At 39.0% G+C, this 13065-nt stretch overlaps 1 protein-coding gene across 2 annotated transcripts in view; it reads right to left on the bottom strand.

Moving 5' to 3' along the window:
* Nucleotides 1-13065, bottom strand: part of shank3 (SH3 and multiple ankyrin repeat domains 3) — a 189555-nt gene that overhangs the window by 103834 nt on the left and 72656 nt on the right. The gene's annotated exons all lie outside the window — the stretch shown is intronic.

The raw sequence follows: 13065 nt of genomic DNA, 5'->3' as shown, positions 1-13065 counted from the left end.
AGTATGGCTTGGGAAAACAGCTTTAGTTTTTCTACATAATTTCTTAATGCATCAAATGCCAAGCTACAAGGATTTTCAGGACAGGATGAGACACTGTTCAATCATTGCTGTATGCCTAAGGTCAAGCTGTTGGAGAATAATATGATTCAGGAGTCTTTAAAGGTGCAATACACAGAGTAGTCTAACTGAGCAGAATTCAACACTTAGGGGCAGATTTGTCAACATTTTGATTTTAGTGGTTTTACAGGTTTTTGAAACCATTAAAAAAAAAAAAAAAAAACAGTTCAATTAAAACAAATGTCTAGTCAAAACAAAAACCTCAAATGTGCCATTTTCAGAAGAATTTTAGTGCGCTTACGAGCAATTGCCTAGGAAAGCTCCCATTGACTTCTACATTACTTTAACAGCTTTTGTTGTTTTGTCTTTTTTCACATTTCTTTTGCATAATAAATAACACATTTTTTGTGTTTTCATGCAATTTGTATAATCCATGATTTTTAGCACTAAAAATCGTGATTCATGAACAACAAAAAAAAAAACAAATGTTAGTAAATATGCCTTTTAGATTTCTCTTTTAAAGGTCCAACCTGCTACTGTGTTTCTGTGAAATAACATGTCAGAAACATGCAGCAAAGTTTGCAGAGTCCTTTAGACACTAGCTGATGACATGATATATACTGGATGCATATGTTTTATGATGAATAGTAGGTGCTAAGAAAGCAAGTCAGTGCCCAGTTAGTTACAAAGGGCCATTAATATAATTTCTTTATAAACAAACCAATACCATATTATGCAGCTCTTCACAGAGTGTGTTTGTTAACATCAAACCCCCACATGAGTTGAGCTAACAACCTAATTTCCGTACAGAAAAAACACACACTACAGCGATTTTCATCAGAAGTCATCAAGCCAATTAGCCTACCAGTATGGTTTTGGACTGCAGGAATAAAACAGTACCCCCAAAGGAAATCCACACAAACAAGGAGAGAACATTCAATTCTCAGTCAGTCATACAGATGGCTATAATTAATGGTATCTTTTTATCGTTATTTTACCATAGTTAGAAGGCATAACAGAAAGAAGACTCATCAAAATTTGTATTTTGTAATTTTCTTATTACTTTCTACTTCAAATAACCTTACAAAAACGCAAATCTCCCCTTATTTATGAAAAAATCTGTATAAAAACAATGAATAAAACTGTAGAAAAAACTTGAATACCACAAATTTGTAATTTTTAGGGTGAGTGTATATCCGCTTCTCTCAGCCCTGCATTTTTTGGTTAGGCTCCACTGACCAAGCGGATTCGCTTCCCTATGCTCCTCTGTGTGCCTCCATTAAACACTATGGCAACTGTCTGAGTGTGTGCACACAAAGCAGAGCAAATCAGAGGTCGGCCTGAACAATGTCCACTTTCGCATTTTTCAGGCCGTCCTCCCATCCGCTCTTCTCTGTGTGTCCACACCCAGGTAGTTGCACACAGAGGAGCGTAGGGAAGTGGATGTGCCCGAAGATAGCAGGGCTGAATCGCTAGGCTCTTGGTTATCTTTCATTAATCCTTTGCTCTCTGTAGTGTAATTCAAATGGTTAAGAAACAAATATACTAGAGGTGGTAAAAAGTTGCCTCTGGTAACAGAAATAGCTTATCTAGTGCAGAGAGTACAACTGGCACTAGCGATGTGGCCCCCAATTGATCCCCTACATAGGGCCCCAGCAAACAACACAGCAGCAACATATGCCGTAATAGTAAAGTGAACCCCAACTTTAAGACAGCTTTTGCCTTTTTCATTCATAGTCCTAGCTCTGAAAAAAGTATATTCGCTTTCTTAACGATTTGTAATTTTCTCATGTATATGAGGGCATCACTAATTGAATTACACTACAGAGGGCAAAGGATTAATGAGAGATACGCAAGAGTCTAGCAATTCAATATTATAGTTCTAACCTGCAACTTCAGACAGAACAACAGTGTTTAATTCAGTTAATGTGCAACTATACAGAAAAAAAATAATAATATAATTCTTACACTAAAACCTGTTTATGGAGCATATGGCTTAACTATGTTATGACTTATGTTACACATGATATTTTACCTCAACAACTTTTCTGGGAAACAGCCACAAACAACTGCTTAAAACTGCCAATGATATAAGGCAATGTAATTCACATTATATAATTGGCCAAAAAACCACAAGCATTTGCAGTTTCTAAAGAAATTAATCAATACAAGAAACATGCAATTTGCACTGTAATGCCAGCAATTTAATGACCTTTGTTGCAGCATTTTTCTAACAGAAAAGTCAAGATAATAACATGCTATATGTAACACAAGTCTTAGTAAAACCCCAAAAGTTACTTAATTTCTACACTTTTTTAAATCATAAAATATATTGCAAAAGCAGAATCATAGGAATGTCCATTACAAAAATACTTAAGAAGCCAAATGAGTGTATTGTGGCCACAACTATTAGAATCAGATGATGATAGTAGTGTGCCAAAATGCACACATTCATTAACCTGGTGCAAGAAAGGACCTCCAAGTGACATAAGCTACAGGTAGATGTAGTTACCATGTTCTTGGCAGGCATTAAGATAAAGGCTCTTTGCTGAATTTGGTGTCTGATGCAAAGCACCGAGTGCAGTTTACACTGCTCATGAAATAGTAATTAAAGTAAATTATTTCATATAATATGCTATAACATAGCAGCTATAATAGATATACTGTACATACAAAGCCAATAGATTTTAGAGAGAGAATGAGAACTGACAAGTACCTCTGCTTCATTTAACCTTGGCAGGAGTATCCTATGAGGTTTTTGGTTAACAAAAGTGGCTTGATTAATGCACTTTCTTGGGGTTCTTTATTGTTATCCCAGAATCATGTTAATCCATATTACTCCATATGTAATACTAAGAAAGGTTTATAAGTATTCACATACAATGTGTCATTCAGTATTTCTAAAAATGATTCATCACTAAAGGGGAAATGTATAGAACTATTTATTAAATAACTCCCAATGTGCAGAAGGCTATGGGCTTGTGCAAGTAAAGCTGATTTCCTTAACAAGCCTAATAACAATAGCTTTCTTATAAGGAAAGCAAATTTTACATTATGCTGTTTTGCAAAAAATAAATACCTAATTACTTAATGCATATTGTGTGCATTTTAGATTTCATTAATATTGCAATATTTTCCTCAGCTAATTCCCTGTTGCGCTACACTAGCTGCACAGGCCTGCCTGCTTTCATCTCTAATGCATGATCCAGCCATTTCATGGAAGGTAGACTCTGCTTGTTTGCTACCCTTTGAATAGCATGTACAAAGCATTCATGTAACAGTAGGTGTGCAATTAGCAACAAGAGAGCAGCAGAATGTTCAATGTATACATAATTATAAGGTGGTTGGCTCGTACTCATATACCTTCACCCTTGGCTATGAGTTTATTTCCATAGCCCCCTAGACTGTGAGTAATAGTGGCTAAAATCCATGATATACCATTAAACGTTTGTCTTTTAATGCCAACTTCTCTCAAATTAAAGACCTTGATTTTTCCCCTTCACGTAGCTGCACCCAGCTTCACGTAGACTTTATCTCTGCCCATTAGTGTAACAATTTCTGTTTCATGCTGCTAGTCCAACAGACTTAACATAGTTTCTAAACCTGCCACTCATTCAGTTGCCATAGAAACCTGAAGCTGCAAATGCTGCAAAAAAAAAACTCTACATGTTCTATAACCTATTTTCCAGCACAGAATGAACTGCAAAAGTAAAAGGAGACATAATGGTGCAATCTAATCAAAGCCATATAGTTTGCACAAGGTCCGCTAATCGATAGCACCCAATAAGATGATTGGTCCCATGCAAGTCAGAAAGATCTAACTACTGGTGCAAACTATTTGACTCTGATTTGTCTTATTTCAGACTCAAAATAAATAAATAAAAGTGCCCCAGATATCACAGCCCCCAGTTAGACACCCAAGCAAGTTTATACATTTTATCCATTGGGACATCTATATTAGGGTTCAAAAATAGCTAGTGAGAATCCTGTGTTCAGATTACAGTAGCAAGTGGTGTCTTGTGAGACCTGAGGGAGCATTTACTAATGCTTGATTTTTTCGGTTCCGGCTTTTTTTAATACAGGTATGGGATCCGTTATCCAGAAAGTTCCGAATTACGGAATGGGCGTCTCCCATAGACTCCATTATAAGCAAATAATTCTAATTTTTGAAAATGATTTCCTTTTTCTCTGTAATAATAAAACAGAACATTGTACTTGATCCCAACTAAGATAGAATCAATCCTTATTGGAGGCAAAACAATCCTATTGGGTTTATTCATTATTTCAGTGATTTTTTTTAGTAGACTTAAGGTATGGAGATCCAAATTACAAAAAGCCTGTAATTAAGAAATACCAGGTCCTGAGCATTCTGGATAACAGGATCCATACCTGTACCCAATTTGTGACGATTTTGTCACAAAATAACACATGGTTTTCGGCCAGCAAATCAAAAAAGTTGTGGTTTTGTGTTTGTAGGGACCCATAGGGTTAACGTCCCTATGGCTTTAAACCCATCAACTTCCTTAGTCTGTGCTGTTACTGGGCAAAGACCCATGTATCAGTTTATAGTTTTGCATATGTGCCTTATTGGTTACCAGGAAGAACAAACCCTTGGCACTCTAATATAGTGCTTAGCAGGGGGGTGGGGCTTCCTCTTTGGCTGCATCTGCTGACCCAGGTGGAAGTTCCACTGAGCCTGGGATCAACAGGGCCCCAGTAAAGCCTTCTACCCTAGAGTCTGCATTTAACTCTAGTAAAGTCGGTGAAACAGGGACCCTGTGAATGAGGAGTAGTGAGTATCAGGATAATTTATAAAGAGCACTTTATAAGAAAGTGAGATTAGTTAGAAAGAGCAGTTTCTGGCTTCAACCAGGAGAGATTAGCTGGAAGTATTCTTCCCTACAGGCACTGTTGCATTAGAGCAGGGCCATATTTAAGACACAGGTATCAGGTCAGTTCCTATCCCTGATCCATAGTCGGCTGTGAGGGATCCTTGGCTGTTAAGGGACACCCTGAGGACACAGATACTTGGCCAGGCTACTCTCCACAGGGAGCCATGCTGGTTTGTGGTACTTACCTTCCCAAGGTCCTTGCCCATTTGTTAATCTGCACTGCACACAGTTACAGTGGGTTGTAGTTGCACTACCCTATAGCTCCATTTGGTCACTTGCACTTAGCGAAGGCCCATCCTGAAGGATTGAGTCGCGTGTACCCCATGCTCTAAACCTACACTAGCCGTGCTGTTGGCTTGGTTACATCCAAGAAGGGGTTACATGTTTTTACGCAACTTTTTGCATTCATGCTTTTTTACTTCAGATCTTTTGATAAATGACTGACATTCATGGAGTTTAGATTTGGTTTCATGAAAATCTGAATGTTAATAAATCCCCCTTAGTTTACTCAAGGTTTAAGTACCTGTCGAAGTTCAGTGTAGCTAAATGCAGTGTTATGCATGCTACGTATATATACAGTACTGTATTAAACCACTCTTAAAGGATAAAGGGCATAATATACTTTACTGAACAGCTGAAATGAATAGATCGATGTCATATCTCAATTACATCTTATGCAATTATGCAAACTGTAGAATACATCTTTAAAAAGTTATACCATCAGTTATAAATAGTGCTTTGTGAAGTTACTCGTGAAAAACTGACATTTGCATTTATAAGAATTAATGTGCACTTTGAGGATATTAGATGTTCCAGAATACAAAACAATTATTACTGGATATCAAAATCCACACAGGTGTACCAGCACAGCAAACCCACTAAAAGTAAATATGGATAAATTCCATGCTACTCTCCACCATTAGAACATACAGTCATCAGTTGTGGCTATAAGCAATTTATAAATAATTAAATAATTACCTAGGTTTGGTTGTAGGTCTACACATTGCAACTGTCACCTAAAGCTGCCCATACACGCACTGGACAGTGTGGGCTTCAAATTTTAGTCCAGATAATTTTCTTAATAGGGCAATCGGTTGTTTAGTTGATTGACCATGTTAGAAAATTTCAGTCGGATAACAATAAAATCTGTGCATGTATTATATCTCTGCCAATATCCTTGGGGGACTACAATGCATTTCCAGGAAGTCACTTTCGTATGGCTGGTGTCTGCCAACTATTTCAAATTCAGAACATTCTATGATTTGTTAGTTTTACGATTTTATCCTACAATTTATGTCGCTGCAAACACTGCAGAGGCCAGCAGGGCAGTCTCAAAGGGTATATTTACAATTTATGATCATGGAGTAGGATGACCAGATCACTTAAAATTTCAGGGACAGGCCTAGAAAATCCAGCTAGAAGGGCTGCACTGCAAATATGCATTTATTAGATGTGTCCCTGAATTTTAAAGTGATTTGGTCACCCTATCATGGAGCTGCTCTGTAACTTGTAATATCCTTATATTTTATAATACCTGTACATTAATCCCTTTGATAGAGTGCTGAGATACATAACACATAAAGAAAAATATTCAGCACACCAATTACATACATGTTCTCAAAGGGTGCTTGACTTCCACAGCCGCTCCCAAGCCTTTTTTCCATGTATCTTTGAAAAGGGGAAGAAACACACCAGTCTGTCGGCAATGCCTTTAAATCATTTATTTGCAGAAATGAACAAACAGCACAAGTTTTCGGGGGTGACCCCTTCTTCAGGTACAATACTGTTTGTTCATTTCTGCAAATAATTGATTTAAAGGCATTGCCGACACACTGGTGTGCTTCTTCCCCTTTGCAGAGATACATAACACATCAGGCATCTTTGTTTGTAATGGAGGATGAATGAAGGTTATATTTTACTTCATCACACAATGGAGCAGTCTGAGGTCTGGTATGCATGTCCTGTAAACATTTGAAAATTGGGGCAGATGCACCCAGACCGGTCGATTTTATCAGTGAGATATATCTATAACTATTTGTGGCTGTTATATAGACTTGTGAAGTGTGGACTTTTTTGCATTTGAGCTAAAATGATCAACTGTATTCAAAGGGAACTTTTAGTATGCTATAGAATGTCCTATTTTCAGCAATTTTTCAATTGGTCCCTACTTTTTATTACTTATCTTTCTGTTCAGCCTCACCTATTCATATTCCAGTCTCTCATTTAAACCATTGTCTGGTTGAGCTGGTTTAGCTGCTGAAATTCTAAACTGGAGAGCTGATGAACTAAAAGCTAAATAATTCAAAAACCACAAACAGTAAAACATGAAAAATGATTGCAGTTAGCCTTAGATTGTGAAAGTCTACATCATACTAAAAGTAAACTTATAGGTAAACGACCCCTTTAATTATATTTTGTAAGGGAAATGATTAATGTGGATCAACATAATGATTAAGATATTGATATACTTTCATTATAGATTTAGGTTTGGTAGCGGTTTTATCTTAAAGCCTATATAAAAATATTAAGGGTTCGTACAAAGAACTTAAGTGCCCAAGAACATCTTTTCAGCAAGAACAAAGAAGCTTTTTTTTGTCAGAGAAGTAAAGCTGAGAAATGCATACTTTGAAGGGGATATAGTAGGCAAGTAGATGCAGTAGATAAATGCAATAGAGTGTGGGATACATGTTACTGAGGCAGAAAATGCAATGTTACTGTTTGTAAGTTAGATTGTACTTTATTGATCCAACAATTAGTACACTGTGGAGCAAGGAGGCCATTTGTTTTTTTCTTTTCATGGCAAGGTGGAAACTTCTTTGGGTGGGCTTTCTTTGTTTCTAAAAATATAAATAGTAGAAGCTAAATAGGAATGTCGTGAGAGTTTAACTTCATGGATGTGTCTTTATTGATCTCAGTTTGCTATGTTACATACAAAGATATTGCAGCAAAAGAACATTGTGCTATTTATACTGATACAGTAGTACATGTTTAACCAACATCCACATAGCAAATGTACTGTACTGCTGCAAACATTGAGTATCTGCCACTAATATAGATGTTGGCAGATATAAATTGCAGAAAATGAGACCACAGATGTGCGGCTCCTAGGGCTGGGCGATATACCGTTTAATACCGAATACCGGTATTTTTTTTTTAAACTATATTCATTTTTCAGATACCACAATACCGGGGTGTCAGGGTACTCACGCGTGCGACCCGGTCTCGCGCGCCTCCCGTTGTCCGCGGGACGGTGCGCGTGCGTCAAAGCGCACCTACATGTCAAAGCGTGCACGTCCGTGACGCGCTGACGGCGCCGGTTCTGCACATGCGTGGGGGGTATTTAATGCTATCAAACGCCTCCTCCTGTGCTATGTTGTCTGCGGCCTTGCCTGGGAAACTAAGCGTGCCTGATTTACCTTACGACTTTCTATTGCCGATCCTTCGCTTGCCTGACTCTGATTTTCAATACTGCAGTAATTATTCTCTAATTTATTAGGAAATGGGGTGAACACCTAATCATGCATGGAAAAAAAAAATACCGTCAAATACCGTGACACCGATATAATTTTGAAAAATACCGTGATATAAATTTTTGGTCATACCGCCCAGCTCTAGCGGCTCCACAAGCCACCAATAATTTATGACTTATGGTATACAGAATAACATAGGTTTCCCAGGTAAAGGCCCTATTTAAGTGAAACATGTCCCTACCTGCAGCTATTGGCTCAAGAATGTCCCTATTTTTTTGCTCATCTGCCCCATAATTCTCCCTCAATTTATGTTGACAGCAACAGCAGTGTGACAACAGCAGCAGTGAAAGCAGTCACAATGTATAAAAAGCTAACTATTTTTCTGTAACCATGTTCTTTAGTGGTTGTGGTCAAAAGGAAGCAGTCGAAAAGTAGGCATGTACTATATAAGTATTTGTGCAGTGTGCTCACAACTTTAATTGGTGTCCCTGGATTTCACTTCACCCCCTTCAAAATCTGGTAACCCTTATATAACACAGGTGGCCGAACATTCAGTCAGTGAATTTATGAAATCAAATAAACCCATGTAGCTGCATTGTGAAAATGGGGTAGTCATACAAAATGTGACCTAATTATATTGTGGTTCAGTGGTCAGTACTGCTACCTTGCAGCAGTGAAGTTCTGACCAGGGCAATACCTGCAAATAGTTTGTATCTGAATAATGTGGCTTTCCTATGGGTACTTCAGTTTCCACCCACACTCTAAAAAAATGGACAGGTTAGCTGGCTTCTAATGAAACTGACTGTAGAGTGTATTGAATGTGATATCAATTAGGCTGTAATATTTACTGGGGCAGGGACTAATTTGAAAAAATACAAAACTCTGGCTGGAAATGAAGCCCACTGTCTAGCACTGTCTACACCACAGGGCAGAAAGTGTGACAACCAGCGTCGGACTGGGCTGCCGGGGTACTGGGAAAAAACCCGGTGGGCCCTGGCAGCCCAGATCCAATCCCCCCGAGGGTGCTCCCGTGATCCCCTGTTTCCCTCCCCTAACGCACCGCAGGTAAGATTCTTTTAGGAGAGCTCAGGGGAGGGGGTTGGAGGGGGTGAAGATGGGGGGCCATTGGGGGGTGCAGGGGCCCCTGAGGTAGAAGCCCCAGTGGGCCCTGCACCCCCCCCCCCCCCCCCCGTCTGACCCTGGTGACAACCGATACAGAGTACAAGGACAAGGAACACAAACATCCCAGAGGAGCACTGAAAGCTTGTGGCTACCCAGACTGGGCCTTTGTCAAAACAACAGCAACTAAGCCTAACAGAAACACAAAAAGGAACAATATTATCCCATATGTAGCAGGAGTGTCAGAATTTTTAACAAACACCACATCCCTGTTGTGTTCAAACTTAGCAACACACTGAGACAAAAACTTGTACACCCAAAGGATCCAACACCAAATGAAAAACAAAGCAATTTTGTAAACGCAGTCCAGTGTAGTGAGGAGTGCACCGACCAATACATTGGGGAGACAAAGCAACTGCTCTCCACGTGAATGGCTCAGCATAGGATGGTGAACTCTACAGGGCAAGACTCAGCAACTCTACACCAAAAAGACAAGGTACACGTCTTTGAGAATAGCAACGTCCAAATTTTGGACAAAAGAGGTCGCTGGTCTGAAAGAGGTGTAAAAGAGGCTATGCATGTTAAAGTGGAGAGACTATCCCTAAACAGAGGTGGGGGCCTTCAACACCATCTGTCTGCACAATACAATGCTGTTCTAACATCTGTACCCCAGCACATTCAGAACTCTTCACACATCCATTCATGCAACTCTAACAAGTAACACCTGTCTCTATGAGTTGCATGATATTTTGGTAATCCTATCAAAGTAACTCCACAGCATTCACACCTCTATGAGTTTCAGGTGTCACCTCTCTGAAGAGTTACAATGAACCATTGTGATTGGATTGGCAGAAGAGTTCATATGATGAGGACTTCCCATACCATTCAGTCGAACTGAAGAAGCTGCTTGGATGAGTAGTGAAATGTCTTCAATGATTACTTAGCAAGTCCAGTTGCTTTAGATTTACTTATACTAAACACAGTCCTTAAGGCTTTATTGGTCCTGTCCCTAGCTCCATACTGGCTACAACCTGGGGTGGTGCAAGTGCTAGCAAATGAGCACTAAGGGTCACACTATGGTGCACTTTAACACTCTTGTACCTAAGCCCCCCAGGGGTTGCAAATTACCCCTATACTGTATAGTGTAAAACACATGCCTGCTCTCGTTTAATTGAAATGAGTTCCATTGCATCTTTTTATTTTGTTTTGCACTTTTTTTTGGAGGGAGGGTATTTTGGGATAAAATTATTTTCATTTGGGAACTTCATATTTGTGTCTTAAATGTTCACTTTACCCTTCAAGCAAATACATCCACATTAAGAAACCAATGATCTTTTAATGTAACCTCCCCAGCCTCATATAGTAGGTAGGAGATATACAAGTGTAAATCTCATAACCTTAACTACAATATGTATTCTGACAACTGCCGCACCAGTTTCCCTCCTGTGCTATTGAATATGTATTAACATAGTAACATAATAAGTTATGTTGAAAAAAAGACATGTCACAGTGAGTTCAAACATTTTGTCTATATTAAACATGCGTAACTGCTAAAAAGTATGATGCAGTTATAATAGGTTCAAATGCACTTGAGATGAATATTGTAGGAATTTACCTTCTATAACTGGCTGATTCAAGCATAAGTCATCAATTCACAAATGCATAAAGAAACAATTGAGTTGAATTGAGTTGTTTGCATGAATGGAAAAAGGCTGTGAAATCACATAAACCTCAGAGGCTCAGTAAACATATCCACCCATGCAGCTATCGGGGAATACACACTACCTCCACAGGGTAGAGGGACATTAGTTTCCCCAAAGAATGCCCCATGGTGATGACTAGTGGCTAACCTCTCATTCTTCAGCTGTGCCATTATGCTTGGAAAAACGTTTCATTTTTTAAACAATGTTTTTCACAGTCTGTGATTTATGCATCAAATAACCAATGATGCCTTTTATGCCTAGCCGAACAGAAATACTATCAAGCTCAACAACACGTCGGCCACAATACTGTCCACTGCCTACTGACTGCAATGAGCATCCTATGGATTACAGTTATTGCTGCTGAACCCAAATTTAGTCTAGGCAGGGACATTAGTTTTAGGCACATGCATGGGTTGGAATTACAGAAAAAGCCCCACAAATGTATAAGTACAATTATGCATACCTCCCAGTATTTGAAAAATGTAAAGAGGGACAAAAAGAAATGCAGTGTGCAGCACAGTGAATTTTTGACCACTCCCATGTGTGTGACCACACCCCCTAAATACCATTCCCATTTTACAAAATTTGGCAGGATGTTAAAAAGTTGGAACACATTTTTGAGGGTTTTGGGGTCTAATTTATGTGTTATTACAGTTTTTCTAAAAAAAAAAAAAAAAAAGGTGAAATTGACCTTTAAGTTTTAAGTCTCAGTTCCTCCAAGAGACCTGTAAAGCTTATTAGTTACAATTGTATCTAAGTGCAGACATTGCTTGTTAACTTTTCTGGGCTCTCTGCCAAAAGCCTACTAATTTAATGAACTTTGAGAAACATTAGGGTTGATTCACTAAAGGTCGATAAGTTTTATCCCATGTTTCTTTGCGTTAAAAATTACACGAAAAAAACGCGCAATTCGCTAAAGTATTATCGCATGCGTTAAGTCACATATCGCATGCGTTAATTTACGTGCAACTGCATGCGTTAATTTTACCGCATTGTGTTACTTAGCACGCAGAAATAATACTAACGCATGATTCACAAACACTTAGACGCGGTAAATATCTCATTTGTCTGTGCGAAAAATAACACCTACTTGAGGCAGGCGGTAATTATAGAAAAGTACAGTTCATGAGCTTTTGGCAATGAAATAAGGACTTTGCAGTGTTTTATTCAAGTATGTGTTGTCCCTAGAGTGATGCATCCTCCAGTTTGCAGGGAAATGGTCATTTTCATAAAAGTAGTTTTACGAAAGTAATGTCATGTATGGCTAATATGAAGTTTGGGTCGAATTCTTAACAGCTGCATGTACCTGCACGCAAGTGGAAGCTGTACTTTTAGGTGCAGATCAACTGAGCTGGGGAAGGGAGTGGATACACTTCTCTCAGCCTAAGAATCATGTGTAGTTTCAGAAGACCCGAGGAAGCCAGAAGCAAAATAAGAAGAGCCTTACTTTCAAACTTTAAACTTTAATTTTAAAGTATTGTAAATGTTGTTATTTGATATGTATTCCACTATAGGTACTTGGGTGAGATATGACCACTTTTTATAAATATATGAGAAACCAAATGTTTACAGGTTTACAACTTAAGCTGGCCATACAAGGGCAGATCCGCTCGCTTGGCGATGTCGCCAAGCGAGCGGATCTTCACCAGATATCCCCACCTGGGGCCAAACGATCGAATTCTGCACGCAGCAATGGGGCAGTCGGTTCGGGGACCACATCAACGAGCCGATGCGGTCCCCGATCCGACTGGATTTTCTAACCTGCCCGATCGATATCTGCCCAATTTCAGGTCAGATATCGGTCGGCCAGGCCCCTCGGTTCTG

Source organism: Xenopus tropicalis, chromosome 3, assembly GCF_000004195.4.
Source record: "Xenopus tropicalis strain Nigerian chromosome 3, UCB_Xtro_10.0, whole genome shotgun sequence".
NCBI lineage: Eukaryota > Metazoa > Chordata > Amphibia > Anura > Pipidae > Xenopus > Xenopus tropicalis.
This window is presented reverse-complemented; position numbering and strand designations above follow the sequence as displayed.